The sequence below is a fragment of the Leuciscus leuciscus genome (assembly GCF_965113295.1).
Source record: "Leuciscus leuciscus genome assembly, chromosome: 13".
Lineage (NCBI taxonomy): Eukaryota > Metazoa > Chordata > Actinopteri > Cypriniformes > Leuciscidae > Leuciscus > Leuciscus leuciscus.
In genome coordinates, this window is record NC_138737.1 from 24,495,419 (window position 1) to 24,509,732 (window position 14,314).

Here is a 14,314-nt window from a genome sequence, read left to right on the forward strand (position 1 = left end):
ATACCGATCGCCCGTCTACTCCCGAGTGCATTTTACCCGAGACCCTATTTGTCTCCACACTCACATGGGAGGTCGAGTCGAAGGTCAAATCGGCCTTAGAAGGGGTAACGCCTCCGCCCGGTTGCCCACCGAATCGCTTGTTTGTGCCGGAGGGATTACGGTCCGACGTTATTCAGTGGGGTCATTGTTCCAACGTAGCTTGCCACCCAGGAGTAAATCGCACTAGTTTTTTAGTCAAGCAACGATTCTGGTGGCCACTGATGGCTCGTGACATTCACAGTTTTGTTTTGGCTTGCTCGGTTTGTGCCACTGGTAAGACTTCCAATCGTCCCCCAGATGGGTTACTTCAACCGCTGCCTGTCCCTTCGAGACCCTGGTCCCACATAGCGCTAGATTTTATCACCGCCCTCCCACCCTCTCAGGGCAATACAGTCGTTTTGACTGTGGTGGACCGGTTCTCGAAGGCGGCTCATTTTATTCCCTTGCCCAAATTACCCTCAGCCAAGGAGACAGCGTTGACCGTTGTTGATCACGTCTTTCGCTTACATGGCCTCCCGATTGACGTGGTTTCTGACAGAGGACCCCAGTTTGTGTCCAAATTTTGGCGAGAGTTTTGTAAGTTACTGGGAGCGACTGTCAGTCTGTCCTCAGGGTTTCACCCCCAGAGCAATGGTCAAACCGAGAGAGCCAACCAAGATTTGGAAAGGGTGTTACGATGTTTGGTCTCCAAGAATCCTTCCTCCTGGAGTCAGCAACTTTCAATGGTGGAGTACGCACACAATACGTTGCCAGTGTCGTCCACGGGCCTATCTCCGTTTGAATGTAGTGTAGGTTACCAGCCACCAATTTTCCCCAGTCTGGAATCCGAAGTCGCGGTCCCCTCCGCTCACGCCTTCGTCCAGAGGTGTCACCGCACATGGACTAGAGCCCGTGAGACTCTACTCCAGGTGGGGGCGCGCACCAAGGCTAAAGCCGATCGCCACCGGTCTAAGCCTCCCGTATACGTCGTTGGTCAAAAAGTGTGGCTTTCAACCAGGAACATTCCTCTCCGCTCCGTTTCTAATAAACTTGCTCCCAAATTCATTGGCCCGTTTACTGTCACCAAGATCATTAGTCCGGTGGCAGTCCGCCTCAACCTCCCCCCAGCGTACAGGAGGGTTCATCCCGTCTTTCATGTATCCAAAATTAAGCCCGTATTTCGTTCTCACATTAATCCGCCTGCCCCGGTTCCCCCCCCCGCCGCGACTCGTAGATGGGGAGCCTACTTATTCGGTTAATCGTATACTGGACTCAAGGCGGAGGGGACGCGGATTCCAGTACTTGGTGGACTGGGAAGGTTACGGTCCGGAGGAGAGAAGTTGGGTTCCTGCTAGGGACATCCTGGATCACTCCCTTATCGATGATTACAATCGACAGGTAAGGGTGTCTGGGAACGCCAGGCGGCGTTCCTAGGAGGGGGGGTACTGTCACGGTTCATGGATTCATTGGCTCGCCCTTGCTATGTGTGTGCGTGTTGTATGAATGGGCGTGGCTCATCAGCACGGCTCGTTATCGCTGATGAGCTGATCAACGCCAGCTGTTTTGAATGAGGATGTCCTATATATTGTTTGTCACCTCGTCTTGTCTTTGTCAGATGGTTGTGGAGGTTCCCAGGCACAGCTCACAGTTCTCTCTCCCTCGCTCCAGTTCCCGATTTCCTGTTCTGAGATTCGTCTGCCTGTTCTGTGGATTGGACACTAGTTCCTGTGTTCCCGTTCTGAGTTTCGTCTGCCTGTTCTGAGGATTGTCTGCAGTTCGTCCGTTGCTGCCTGCTCACTGAGTCCTGCGTTGCCGAGCCTGTCATTCTACTGTTTGCCTGACATCTCAACCTGCACTGCCATTTCTATTGTGTTAATAAACACCAGTATTCACTTGCTATTGAATCCTTGACTTTTCCTTCGAGCCATGACAGTTTTCCATATACAGTCTTATGAAACTTACATTGTTTGAAAATATTGATTAAAATATTGATATAAAACAGATATGTTTCTAATTCTGCGTATCTGAATTTTTGGGTAGGCAGGGCCACTGGTTGTGCACATAGGAATTTACTTTACTCTTTCCCCACCATTGACTGAATTTTCCAGCTATCCATGTTTTCACTGTTATACGGTAGGGGGCGCTATGACACATCTTCTAGTACAGAATCTCCGGATCAAAACACAGGCGAAGAAGAAGCTGAAACAGGTGATAGAAGATTACTCACTCAAATGTAAAATAATGTGATCATCAAACATTAAACAGCTTGTAAATCAAAACTGCTTAATGTTTCCAAATGAAATGAAGCGTAACCCATGAAGAGAAAACGACTGTGAAGCTTTGTTGGCATCTGTGTTTGATCACGTTTCTGAATCTGATCAAGGTGTCGTTTTTGACAAAAATTTGATTTTCTCATATTTTTTGTTTAAAATGTTGCCTTTATTTATGAAACTTACCAACATTCAAGTGTTGATAAAAAAAGAATACATGAAGCTAATAAAATGTAATTAACATTAAAGTACAGTTAAAGGTATTTTTCAAGTATAAAAAATAACATTTGAACATAGTAGTTTAGGCCTACTGCAAGTGTAAAAATTATATATAAATAGTAAACTATAAGTATAATGTTGAGTTTACTTAAAGAAAACTTGTAGTATAAAACTACTAAACTAGTAGTTTACTGAGAGTCCACTAAAAGAAAACTTGCTATACTTGCAGTATAAAACTACTAAACTAGTAGTTTACTGAGAGTACACTAAAAGAGCAAAAATAATATATAAATGGTAAACTATAAGTATGATGTTAAGTTCACTTAAAGGTATAGCGGAGGATTTTCCCGAATTTTAGAAAAGAACCGCCCTCTCCACATGCACATGCGCAACACTCTACCTGCTCCCGAGAGGGAACGCCTATTAAACGCTAGCATCGCTAATCATAGCTTACATTAACTTTTACTAGCAGTGATTTTAAATGGATTTCTCCAAATAGCATGCCAAACTTTACCTGTCGAGTAGAAACTTCGCGACTGAGGCATCAGTGGGAAGCCCAACCTGTGCTTTTAGCGCACGCCAGCGTGTGAAATATTCTCCCAAAAACACTGGTCTTGTTTCTTTCTTCAGAGGCCTTTCTCTTCTTGTCATACAATTCGTAGACACTTTTACTCTTGCAACCCTCAGACATTTTGAAAAAACCCGGTGAGAACGGCGAGCTTCAATGAATCGCTGAAACCATAGCCCACCACACATATGAAAGTGAAAGTGCGCATGTGCAGAAAGGACGAGCACGTACGACGGCCTTACGTTAACATAACTTGTAGTATAAAACTACTAAACTCGTAGTTTACTGAGAGTATACTTCAAAGTTGATACAAGTATTAAAATAGTAAACTACTAGTATACCCATAAGTTCACTTGCAGTACAAATGAGAAACGTAATTATGAACTAGTTGTGCACTTAAAGTTTACTACTGTTACACTTTATTGTACACTTAAACATATACTTTTATATACTAAAAGTGGGCCAATTTAGTCCCAAGCGGTATTAAAATAGTACACTTACAAGTTTACTACTAGTACATTGCAATTAGTATACTTACTATGTAATGTATACTTAAGTAGTTCAAGTATATTTTAAAGTATACTTCATAAAATTAACTTTAAGTATACTTCTTTTTCGTAAGGGAACACAGCCTCTTACTCTGACTGGACATGGGTGGTCAAGGAAGGGACTATGCAAAGGGCCTGAGTTTCTGCTGCCACAGATGGCGAGGGATTCTGCTGCTCACTCTGCTTCTGCCTCTGCTGCTTAGGGATCCTACAGCTTTCTCACAGTTTTGGGGAACAAGACAAAAAGGATGTTACTTGGTTGAAAGCAACTCGTTCAAGTGTTTTCGCAATGAATGGTAGGAGAGAGACAGGTCGGTAATACTCTACAAGTGATGTGTTTAATTTAGACTTTTTAAGCAGTGGAGTTACCCGAGCCTGCTTGAATGCAGTAGGGAAAATGCCAGTATGGAGGGATGAGTTGATGATGTGTGTGAGTGCTGGAAGAAGTGAAGGAGAGATAGCTTGTAGAAGGTGTGAGGGGATGGGGTCTAGAGGGCAGGTGGTAGGATGACTGGAGAGGATAAGTTTAGATACTTCTTCCTCGGTTAGTGGAGAGAAGGAGGAGAGAAGGTTATTGGCTGTGGGAGAGGTTGGTCTGGGTTCTTGTGTGTGTGGAGCTGAGAACTGATTTCTGATAGTTTTTGTTTTGTTGGTGAAGAAGTTGGCAAAATCATCAGCAGTTAAAGAGGAGGTGGGTGGTGGTGGAGGTGGACAGAGGAGAGAGTTGAATGTCTTGAAGAGTGATCGTGTGTTGGAGGAGCTGTTGATCTTGTTGTGGAAATATGAAGATTTTGCGGCATGAACATCAACAGAAAAGGAAGAGAGGAGAGATTGATACATTCTCAGGTCAGATGTCTTTTGATTTGCGCCATTTCCTCTCCGCTGCCCTGAGTTCGGTCCGGTGTTCACGAAGAACCTCAGATAACCAGGGGTTAGAGGGAGTAACGCGTGCAGGCCTGGAGGAGAGAGGGCAGATATTGTCTAGAGAAGAAGTTAAAATGGAGCATAAGGTATCCATTGCGGTATTCACATCCAGAGATGAGAATTGTGAGGGTGAGGGAAGAGAAGATGACACAGCAGAGGAAAGATGGGAGGGAGAAAGTGAGCGCCGGTTTCGTCTGAAAGTAACTGGTAGGGGGGTTGGTGGTGCACTGGTAGAGAGTTGTAGATTGAAAGTAATGAGGAAATGATCTGAAACATGGAGAGGTCTCACCAAAATGTTGTCTGTGATGCAGTTGCGTGTGTAAACCAGGTCCAGTTGGCTGCCTGATTTGTGAGTACCTGTGGTGATGAGCCGTTTGAGATCGAATGAGGCTAGGAGAGAGATGAAGTCTATTGCATACGGCTTGTCTAGATGAATGTTGAAATCACCAAAGACTAAAAGTGGGGTGCCATCCTCAGGGATAGAGGACAGCAGCACATCCACCTCCTCTACAAAGCTTCCCAGTTGACCTGGGGGGTGATATATGACAACAATATGGATCTTAATGGGAGTTGTAAGTGTAATAGCATGACATTCAAACGAGTTGTTATTTCCAATTGTTAGAAATGACAAGATCTGTACCCCCACCCCTGAAAGAAAGAGAAGTTGTTAGAGAGAGCAGCAGGGGTTGCTGAGTCTTCTGGACGAATCCAGGTCTCAGTCAAGCACAAGATACTAAGAGTAGAATGAGATGAGATGCAAAGGCTGGAATTGTCAGTCAGCTTTATTGACTGCTGACTTACAATTCCATAGAGCCACAGAAAGAGAGAGAGGTGTGTGTGAGGATGAGAGAATGGGACGCAGATTAGCAGTATTGCGCTGCCTTCTGTGTGTGTTGAAAGAGCGTTGTCGACAGACAACAGGAATGTATTGAAAGCACATGTTGAGTAAGGGAAATAAGATAAAAGTGGGAAAGGAAGGGGGAGAAGAAGATACTTAAGTGCCTTCCTGGTGTCCTTGCTCGGTGGAGTCGCACAGGTAGAGTTGATGGTCTTCACCCGAGTCGGTCTTCACGCGAGAAGGCTGAACACGAGAGCTGAATGCTTCTGCTGACGCTTCAGCGACAACATGCAAACTACATAGATATAATGCTTTCAATGCTTGAGTGAGGACAGCTGTCTCGGCCCCGCAATTAGCACAGCAAAAGCAAATAATCAGAAAATGGGAGGAATCGAAACTAGCTGTTGGACAGCGCTACGCTTAAGTGCAATAAAATTCAAACTGCAATACTTTTCAGACGCGGCTGTTATTTAAAGTAGGAATGCGTCTAAATAAAATACAGATTTGTGTGAAGGTAAAAATGTAAAATAAGCAGAGAATCAAAAATAGCCTTATCTTGTGTAAAATAGTAAACTGGACAACAGGAGAACTGGATATTAAGAAAAAAAACACTTGCGCACTCTTGTCGTATCCACCGACTGACCGCTTGTCCTGGCCTTGTCCTAAATCTCCTCTAGTTTATATCTGTTTTACAGTTGCTGTCTCGGCCCAGCAATTAGCACAGCAAAAGCAAATAATCCGAAAATGGGAGGAATCAAAACTAGCTGTTGGACAGCGCTATGCTTAAGTGCAATAGAATTCAAACTGCAAAACTTTTCATACGTATGTTGTCAAGCAGTGTTCCCTGGAGAGAAGGAGCTTGAGGCTTCTGCTGCTGCAGCCGCTCCTGTCTAAGAGGCTCAGCGACATTTCGTTTTCGCCATTCTGGGACCTTTTCTGGCATGGGTGCTCCCTGTAGAGAACATGCAAGTACCTTTAGGGCAGGCACAGGTGGTCTCTGTAGAGACTTGGGCACATCTGCTCCCTGTGGGGACTCAGCAGCCACTGGTGCTTCCTGTGGCCTTTTTAGTGGTGGTCTTGCTGCTTCCACAGGTGGTCTCTGTAGAGACTTGGACACAGGTGCTCCCTGCTTTCACAGGTGGTCTCTGTAGAGACTTGGGCACAGGTGCTCCCCATGTAGACTTGGCAGGCATGGGTGCTCCCTGAGGAGAAGAAGCTTGAGGCCTCTGCTGCAGCAGCTCCCGTCTCAGAGGCTCAGGGATCTTTAGCTTTGTCCTCTTTGATATGTTGTCAGGCAGTGTTCCCTGGAGAGAAGGAGCTTGAGGCTTCTGCTGCTGCAGCCGCTCCTGCCTAAGAGGCTCAGGGATATTTCGTTTTCGCCATTCTGGGACATTTTGCCATTCTGCATTTTCTGGCATGGGTGCATCCTGTAGAGAACATGCAAGCACCTTTGGGGCAGGTACAGGTGGTCTCCGTAGAGACTTGGGCACAGGTGCTCCCTGTGGAGACCCAGCAGGCATAGGTGCTCCCTGTGGGGACTCAGCAGCCACTGGTGCTTCCTGTAGAGAATATGCAAGCACCTTTGGGGCAGGTACAGGAAGTCTCTATAGAGACTTGGGCACAGGTGCTCCCTGTGGGGACTCAGCAGCCACTGGTGCTTCCTGTTGGTTTTTTTAACTCTGCTTTCTCTGCTGTTCCATGGTTTTTAGTGTTGCATCTGAGTTTGGGTCCTTCTCAGATGCATCAGTGAAGAACAGGGATGAGGTTAGGCTCCCCTTCTTCGAACAGGCATGCACAAGTGCTCCCTGTTGGGACTTGGTGGGCACAGCTTCTCCCGGTGTAGACCTGGCAGACATGGGTGCTCCCTGAGTCTCGTTCTGCCTCCACTGCTTCGTGGGCTTCAGGGATGTGGGCGGGGCATGAGTTTCTCCTGTCTCCACTATTCCCCACCACAGCCCTGAGGTGAGTTCCCCATACTCAGGCTCCTCAGAGATGGGTTTTGAAACCTCCATTATTGCCCACCACTCACCTGCAGCAAGGGCCATGGTGAGCTCATCTGAGAGTTCAGGACATAAGGACTGCTCTGCACTCTCAGGAAAACCGGTGGGAAAGGTTGACATATTCATATTGAATTTTGATTTGAGGATGATCCAAAGAACTGAACAATACTGCCTTTGTGCAATGCAAAACACTGTGAAAGACAGAGAAATGGAAGAGATGAGTTGAGTAAACATATAAGAACCTGGAAGCTCGTTGTCTTACTGTATTAAGTACTTAATTAGAGATTGGTCAAAGTTGTGAAATTGGATCTACAAAAAATAAAACTGTAAATATACAAACTTTGTATTTGAATTTATGTACTTATTGCATTTTTATACATAACTTCAGTTATTTTACACAGAAAAACTATATATTAAAATATAATTACTGTAGATAGACAGCATTATTATAAAATAACTTTATAAAACCCTAAATTTACAGTTTAACCTGAAAGTTAAATGTTTTTTTAATGTAATTTGACATCATTTATCCTTTTTTCCACGGTTTAATAAGCCATTATCAACAGTAATGTACTGTAATTTAATTAATTTTGACTGTAAAGTCAATTCTGTATTTTTAAGGTTTTTGGCTGTAATTTTGTGAAATGGTTATTTGCCGTAATTTAACGGAATCCGTCTGGAAACTTTGCTGCCAGAGATTTACCGTTTTTTTACAGGATTATTTTTTTACAGTGTATTGATGCCATCTGTCTCCCTTCTACTGATGCATCTCTGATCAATCTGATATTTTACAGTCATTGACTGTTTCCTCTCCCTTATACTCTATTCTGCTTTACAGTATTTGCACAAATGGCAAATTTCTCTGTATCTTTCTCTCTCTCTCTCTCTCTCTCTCACACACACACACACACACACACACACACACACACACACACACACACACATGCGTGTCCTTTGAACATCATGGTGGTTATTATCTATAAATCACTTATGTAAAAATAATTCATTACATTTGGTTATCCATATCAGAAATTGCAAACAAGTTCTATAGAAACTGTGTATTGAATCAATATCTATAGAAATCTATAGGTGTACCAAATGATTCATTGATTAACCATAGATCATTTGGACTAAATCATAGACAAATGTATTAAACTGAACAAGAAGAGATGCAAATCAAAAGTTTGACAGTAAGAGCTTTATGAAAGGCAGTTACTGTGAATGAAACATTTATGTAGATGAAACACTTATTTTGTGTTGTGAAAAGGATACTTTGTGATTTTGAGTATTGTACTAACACAATTGAAAACATGATGAAATGTTTGAAAAAAGTGCACTTTTGATGATCTGTTGTGATATTAGCACTAAGAGTTTTAAAAATGTACACCTAACTTGTGAAAATAGTACCAAATCGCATAAAAAAACCTGTATCATATTAAAGGAGTGGTGGAGTTCCTTGCAAAAGACAAGATAACGTCTATGGAGCTCTCCATTTATGAATAAATGTTTTAAATGGTCATAGTCTGTATTTGTTGAATATACAGCAACGTGTTGTGTTGATTGAGAGAATAATGTATCATTAAAGTCCGCGTGAACCGGAAGTTGCAAACGACTTTTCTCCAGTGTTGTGACGTATTTCCCAGTGAAAAGGAATATTGAACAGAGGGCAGGGTTTTACTCTAGCGCTCCTCCTCTCCATCTCTGCTCATAACAGACTAACGGTTTGAGGGGAGTGGGTAAGCGTTTCCCAACCCAAGCTGTCAAACCTACATCATCAGAGAAGGAACGTCATTCCAGACCGGAAGTAACTTTTCAGACTTTGATTAAAGATAACGACGGCAAACAATTTTTTTCTGTGTATTAACTTGCACGGATAAATTTTTCACCACAAGACTAGTAATATGCGCTAACAAAGTAAATAGGGTCAATTTTGATTTCAGTTGGACTGAAGAATGACAATATTAATTAAAATTAAAATCTCCAGACCCTGAATAAAAAGCATACTCACCATCACACGCCAGCTCCCTTCAAACTGCAAGATAACTCTCTATCACTCTACTATTCTCAACGAACGTTCCAAAGATCACTATGACGTCACAATGACATCACAGTAGAGCACGGCGCCCAACTCAAATGTGTGTGAGTGACGGGAAATCTATGCAGTTTTGTTAGATTAAAACTGGACATTTACAAATACAAAAAGTGACTAAGCATGATTGTTCATAAACATATCTGTTTTACCCTTGTACTGAAGTTTATGACAAAATCGCGTTTTTCTCAAAATCAGCAGCTTCTTATTTTATATACAGGGGCGTCAGACAGGGGGTGATAGTGAAACTGAGTAACAATGGGCCCTCGGCGAAGGGGGGGCCCACAAAGATATATTGATATTGTGGTGTTGTGATGGGCCCACCCCTTGGTTCTGTGACCGGGGCCCAACATTTGGTGCTACGCCAATAAATGTACATTGTAGATTTCCTAATATATTTTGCCCATTTTTATAAAGTCACCAGCCACTTTATTAGGCATGTTTAACTACTTTGTTAAAGCACATTTCTAACCAGACAGTCAAATAGCAGCAACTCAATACAGTTACATAATTATTATTTCTATCAGTTTTCTTTTCTACATTTCTATCTAAATGCTTGTTGCAAATATTTTGGGTTCTAAAATAAGCGTTATTGCTTCAAATCAGTACAATATATTATTGTAGCTGGAGATGGATTGTGTGTGATTGGTTATACGTGCATGTTCGCGTCATTGCGTAGCCTACATCTGTAGAGGGAATTCTCGCGATTCGCGAATGTCGCGATAGCCTACACTTTAAGCAACGAGAAGGAGCATCGCTTGAACGTGTATTCATATTAATATCATCTTTTACAGGTATAAAATAAAATGCACACCATCATTTTTGTAATAGCTTTATAAGAAAGACTGTTCACATTACAGTTTCTCTCAATCGATTTGGTACATTTCTCCAAACTCAGGTAACTGCTCTCAAAACATTTAACACGTACACTTTGTAATTGTCCTAAACAGTACCGTTCAAAGTCAAATTTGACTTAAATCATTCTATATTTGTACCAAATAGCACATGATACTAAGAGAACACATGTGAGTTGTTGATCACAAAAAAAAAAAAAAAAAAATTGTGTTAACAGTCTGTAGATGGCGCTGCGGAGGCGTGTCCGCCATTATGGACTGAAAGCTGCTGAAATCGTTAGCGCCAGTCAATGGCATCTTCTTCTCACAAAAAGAAAAAAATACAAAAAAAACGTCTCATACACAAATGCACACACAATAGATGGTCGTGTCTGATTAATTACTGAGATCTTGGCACCACTTCCATTTTAGTACTGTTTATAGTTCATGTGTGCACTTGCTAGATTGCACATCTTTTTTGTAGCCTACCGTTCCGCCTGTAATAGGAGATTCATAGATTGTTTTTATTCTTGCCATTGAAACGTTCCCTGTGTGCACTTTCACTGAAGATGTTGAAAAAACAAGTTGTTAATATTTTTGTGATATTCTATGTAAAAGATTAACTGTCTTTAGAAATGTTCATTTATAATTTTATTTATTTATTTATTTATTTTGCCAAGTCATATGGTGATGTTCACTAATTTCAAAATCAACATTTGAATAAACATCTTATTACTGTGTGTCTGCATATATATTATTTCATGAATTTCTGTTATTCATTTAACAAGGAAAATGCATAATAGAACATAAATATTGATAGATTAAAGGTTTGCAGTAATTTTATAATTGTATCTTTGCAAACCGTAAGTGGTAGGCTAATGAAGCCGATTCGGTGGGGGACATACCCTTACGAAAAAGTACTATAGGAATCTTATAGTATTTTGGGAGAAAATATTATAGTAATCTTATAGGAATACGAGCCGCTATAGTATTTCTATAGTAGTCTTATAGTCCTTCTATAGTAATATTTTGTCCCAAAATACTATTTTCCTAAGGGTAATTAGGCCATGCATAACCAACACATAAACGTAAAATTTTCTGTCATTTAACGTCGGTCATCCTCATTAATGTATTTTAAATTGTTTTCATATTTAGATATGACGGCCAGAAAAAATTAAGTTAAGTTTTTGTTATGTTAAGTTGGTTCAGTGCCATTGACTCCCATTCTTTTTCGGCGTTTTCCTTCAGTTTTCAGTCCATAATGGCAGCCGCGCCGTCACGTCATGGGGGCAACTGTTGCTATGGAGCGTTCTATTGAGTTTCGCCTCTTGGGCTTCTATACTCTTTGCTGTAACCTTATCTTAGAAAATGACATTTATCTGAAAAGTGTTTCAACTGTCCCGGACTCCCGGCTCTCCCCTACACATAGTTTTGAAAATGTACACCTTCCTTACCACCTAAAAAAAACAAAACAAAAAAACCTGTAAAATAAGTACCAATTTAATAGACACTAGAATCTAATGAATAAGTACTAGTGTCTATTTAATAGGTGAATGAGTACCAGAATAAAATATAAGAACTAGTATCTAATGAATAACTACTAGTATCTTTTAAAAAGGTATTAGTATCCAAAGAATAAGCCTTCGTAGCTAATGAATAAGTACTAGTACTTAATGGAATAGATACTAGTATCTAGAAAATAGATATTAGTAGGCTTTAAGGATTAAATGTTAAAACGGCTTGCCATAAACGTGTTGTAGCTATATGCTGAGCAAAGGCAATAAGAAAACACAATAACATTTGCGGCCTTCCCCAAAGGATGAATTACCCCTTTTGTTGATCAGTAGCTACATCAACCTTGTCACAAAATAGGTTTTGATGAAAAATAAATATACACTGCTCAAAAAAATAAAGGGAACACTTTTTAATCAGAGAATATCATCAAGTCAGTTAAACTCCTGGGATATTGATCTGGTCAGTTAAGTAACAGAGGGGGTTGGTAATCAGTTTCAGCTGCTTTAGTGTTAATGACATTAACAGCAGGTCCACTAGATGGGCAACAGTGAGACAACCCCCAAAACAGGAATGGTTTTACAGGTGGAGGCCACTGAATTTTTTTTCCCTACTCATCTTTTCGGACTGTTTTTCACCAGTTTTGCATTTGGCTAGGGTCAGTGTCACTACTGGTAGCATGAGGCGATACCTGGACCCTACAGAGGTTGCGCAGGCAGTCCAGCTCCTTCAGGATGGCTCATCAATACGTGCCATTGCCAGAAGGTTTGCTGTGTCTCCCAGCACAGTCTCAAGAGCATGGAGGAGATTCCAGGAAGACAGACAGCTACTTTAGGAGAGCTGGACAGGGCCGTAGAAGGTCCTTAACCCATCAGCAGGACCGGTATCTGCTGCTTTGTGCGAGGAGGAACATGATGAGCACTGCCAGAGCCCTACAAAATGACCTCCAGCAGGCCACTGGTGTGAATGTCTCTGACCAAACAATCAGAAACAGACTTCATGAGGGTGGCCTGAGGGCCCGACGTCCTCTAGTGGGCCCCGTGCTCACTGCCCAGCACCAGGGAGCTCGATTGGCATTTCCCATTGAACACCAGAATTGGCAGGTCCGCCACTGGTGCCCTGTGGTTTTCACAAATGAGAGCAGGTTCACCCTGAGCACGTGACAGACAGGAAAGGGTCTGGAGAAGCCGTGGAGAATGTTATGCTGCCTGTAACATCGTTCAGCATGACCGGTTTGGTGGTGGGTCAGTGATGGTCTGGGGAGGCATATCCATGGAGGGATGCATAGACCTCTGCAGGCTAGACAATGGCACCCTGACTGCCATTAGGTATCGGGATGAAATCCTTGGATCCATTGTCAGACCCTATGCTGGTGCAGTGGGTCCTGGGTTCCTCCTGGTGCACAACAATGCCCGGCCTCATGTGGCGAGAGCATGCAGGCAGTTCCTGGAGGATGAAGGAATGATACCATTGAAGGGCCACCACGCTCACCTGACCTACATCCAATAGAACACCTCTGGGACATTGTGTTTCGGTCCATCTGACATCACCTGGTTGCACCTCAGACTGTCCAGGAGCTCAGTGATGCGCTGGTCCAGATCTGGGAGGAAATACCCCAGGACACCATCCGTCGTCTCATTAGGAGTTTGCCCCGACGTTGTCAGGCATGCATACAAGCACGGGGGGGCCATACAAACTACTGATACCCCTTTTCCACCAAGGCAGAACTGGTGCAGGTTCGGAGCCAGAGCCTAGTTTCAAATCGGTTCTTTGTTTTTCCACCGCCAAAGCACCAGCTCCGAACCAGTAAAAGTGGTTCTTAGCACCAAATCATTGCAGGGTCTAGAACGGAGCCAAGAAAGAACCGCTTGCGTCAGAGGCTGGGGGCGGGGTTACCGTGGCCAACAAGACTGAAGAGAAACTTGTGACCGCCATTTTTAAATAGCAGCTAGTCGAGCTAATAGCAGCTCGATTATAATATCCGTCTATGTAAGTTACGGCAAGATGCACGAACGCGTTGGATTCGCCGTGTTTGGATGCCGATTTATTTTCGCAAACCCATGAGCATCCATAGTAACGCAACGTCTATTATTGTTGATGCCTTGTTCGAGATGCATCGGAGCAGCGTGGACCGATCAGAGCTGCGGGAGTGTTTGGAGATCATACGACTCCTTGTGCTTTTTGATCGCTTTCGCAGTGCTTTGATTTCATGTGCTGATCGTTCTGCGAGAAGCCGATGCATCTCGAACAAGTCTGTTGTGTTTGTGTTTGGCGCTGCCGCACTAGCGTTGCTGGGCAACATGATACGTATGCAGTGACGTAAGATATAGCTCTGTTGTGGCTCTCTGGCCGGTGGAAACGCAAACCGGTTCTAAGTAAGCTCGTCAGTCAAACCAACTCCGAACTGGCAATAGCTCTAGCTCTGAACCAGCACCCGGTTCTTGTTGGTGGAAAAGGGGTATGAGTACCATTTTGAGTTGCTGCAATGAAATTTC